The sequence below is a fragment of the Nicotiana sylvestris genome, chromosome 1, assembly GCF_000393655.2.
Source record: "Nicotiana sylvestris chromosome 1, ASM39365v2, whole genome shotgun sequence".
In the NCBI taxonomy this organism is placed as follows: domain Eukaryota; kingdom Viridiplantae; phylum Streptophyta; class Magnoliopsida; order Solanales; family Solanaceae; genus Nicotiana; species Nicotiana sylvestris.
In genome coordinates, this window is record NC_091057.1 from 37,330,528 (window position 1) to 37,333,599 (window position 3,072).

Here is a 3,072-nt window from a genome sequence, read left to right on the forward strand (position 1 = left end):
ACCCGAAAATTCTTTCACCCTTCTCGGGTAAAGAGGGGCAGTTGTTGATATACAATTTTCCCTTATATATTTTAAAATGCATATCTATACTTTCAAAATAGTGTATGACCATCAAACAACATTGTATCATGATTTTCTGTAATTTTAACAGGATTTTAATTAATTTATTCTAGCATTGTATTATCAAAATAATTACTAATTGCATCACAAACGGTTTTATGATAATTTTATTGCTTAATTTTATCATTTATATGTATACTAAGCTTTAATTATTTCACGAATAGCCACATTTATATTTTTAGGGTTTTAATTGCAATAGCTTTGCAATAATAGCCCATGTGTGCATTATTACTTTATTTCACCAGAAAATAATTTTTCATATTTTTATAATATTAAGTAATTATTTAAAATCATTTTTATGCACCAACAACATTTTTTTATCATTTATTATCTATTTGTATAAATTAATTTATCAATTAATTGGGTATTTAACAAATAGCCTCTTTAAATTTATTTTAATTTCGAACCTAGCCCAAAACATTACCCCCGGCCAAATTAAAATACCCACAGCCCGAATACCCTGACCCATTTCATAAAACTTGTCCAACCCCCAAATCAAATCCTGGCTGTTTATCTTAGAGATCAACGGTCCAGGAAAGAGTTGCCATTTTTAATTAATCTCCCACACCCAAACCCTACTCACTTTCCCCATTCTGCCGCCTCTGTTTACAAGTTCTCCTCTCTTCTCTCTCAAACTCTCCCCTAACCCTAGCCGCTGTCACCAAAAAAACACCCCGTTCCATGGGATTTCTCTATGATTTAGGCCCCCGCCGGCCTCTTACCTCTTTTGTTTGTTCGATTTCTTCGTGGTTTGAAGGAATCTCAAAAGACTCAACTCAGAGTCGAACTAATCTCTTCATTTTTGATGAACCTACCTTGTGTTCATCACTATATTTATGAGTATTGGTATCTTTATGATTATGGCTTGAAACTCTGGTTCTTAACTGGATTTTTCTCATCTCGCTCTATTTTTTCAAAACCCTAATCTCTTACTACTTGAGTTTGTTCAGATCCTTGTAGATCTGAGATGATCTTAAGTTTATCTGTTATTTTCTTTAAAAAAATTTCTGTTTTTCCTTGTTATTAATTGATTTCAATATTTTCTAAAACTATGGTCTACTCTTAAGTTCTCTGCAAAAAGGTTTTAATTTTTTGAAGTGTTTCAATCTGATTTTCTTTACTAGTTCTACTTATTTTTCATGCCTATGTTCTAATCCCTTGTTTGGTTAATTATTTCACTATTTGCTTCAACATTTGCCCGTTATTATTTATCCTGTCAACTAATAGAGGATAATTGATTTTATCCATCTAATTAGGGTTTGGATATCTTTCTGTTGAAAGTAGTACTTCTCTGTGATTTTTACCTATTTTCCTTATTTATGACTCCTAATTGGTACTAGTTGCTTTAATTAGTGTAACGACCCGACTGGTCGTTTTGAGCAATTTCGCACGATTCGGCAGTTTGAGGTCACAAGCAGCTTCATAATATGTGTATCGACTTGCATGCAAGGTTGAATTCAGTTAACTGATGATTAAAAATATAATTGGAAGAAGAAAACTAGTTTTGGAAGTTTAAGTGAGAATTTGATCGGAATTGGACTTTTGAGTAAACGGCCCCGGAATGGGTTGTGGGTGATCTCAACAGCTTTGTATGGTGATTTTTGACTTAGGCGCACATCCGGATTCGGATTTGGAGGTCCGTAGGGTAATTTGAGGCGTTTTGGTGGAAGTTGGAAAATGGAGAAGTTTGACCCATAGTTGACCTTTGTGATATCAGGGTTGGAATGCGATTCCAAGAGTTGGAACAACTCTATTATGTCATTTTGGACTTGTCTTCAAAATTTGGCTTCATTTTGGGTTGATTTGATAGGTTTCGGCACAAATTTTGGAAGTTGGAAGGTTTGAAAGTTCCTAAGTTTGATTCATGGTGTGATTCCTTGTTTTGGCATTGTTTGATGTGATTTGAGACCTCAAGTGAGTCTGTGTTAGGTTATATGACTTGTGTGTGTTTAGACGGGGTCCTGAGGGCCTCGGGTGTCTTTCGGGTGGGGCTACGGATATTTTCCCCTATTTTTGAACTACTGATCCTCTCTTCTGGTGTCCTTCTTCTCATTTGCGAAGTGTCTCTCGCATTCGCGAAGTGTTACTGCACCACCACGCGTTCACGTAGTTAAGCCATTCCACTCTTTGCGTTCGCGTACTAGTTCACGCATTCACGGAGAGCAATCTTTGGGCCATCAGACTTTCCTCCTTCGCATTCGCGAATGTATTGTCGCATTCGTGAAGCACACCTGGGCAGCCTTCATTTTTCTTCTTCGCGAATGCGATCCTTCCTCATTTTCATTTTTAAATTGTGTTTTGAGTTTAGGAAAATGTTGTTTTTGAACAAAAATTTCTAAAATGAAAAATCGTGATTGGAGGGACCAAATGGTATCGGAATTGATAAATTTTATATGGTTGAACTCGTATCGGAATGGGTATTCGATATTTGTAAAATTTGTCGAGTTGCGGGCCCGGAGGGCTAGACTTTTTGACCGATCTTTGGACTTTGTTAAAAATTGAGACTTTATGATCCGGAATAGTTTCTTATGTGTTTTATTTGTGCTTTTAAATTAATTTGGTAAGATTTGAGTCGTCCGAAGGTCTTTTCTCCCGAGAAGTTCATTATCAGTTTGTCGTCTTTGAGGTAAGTATCTTGCCTAACCTTGTGGGGAGACTTCCCCTTAGCATTTGAGTCTTCTATGCTAATTGTAGTCCGTGCATGCGAGGTGACGAGTGTGTGCTCGGACATATTTGCGGGAAATTTGCCTTTCGGGTTCTTATATGCTTATGTTCATTATGTGGGAAGTATTTTGTTATGATTGAGTTTCCTAATTGCTTAAATTACCTCTATATGCTCCATATGATGTTGTTAGCTATCCTCTAACTCTTACTTGTTACTTGACCCTTATTTGCCTTAATTGAAGTGATTGACTTCCTTATTTTTTTGATACTTCTTGATTTTAAATTCCT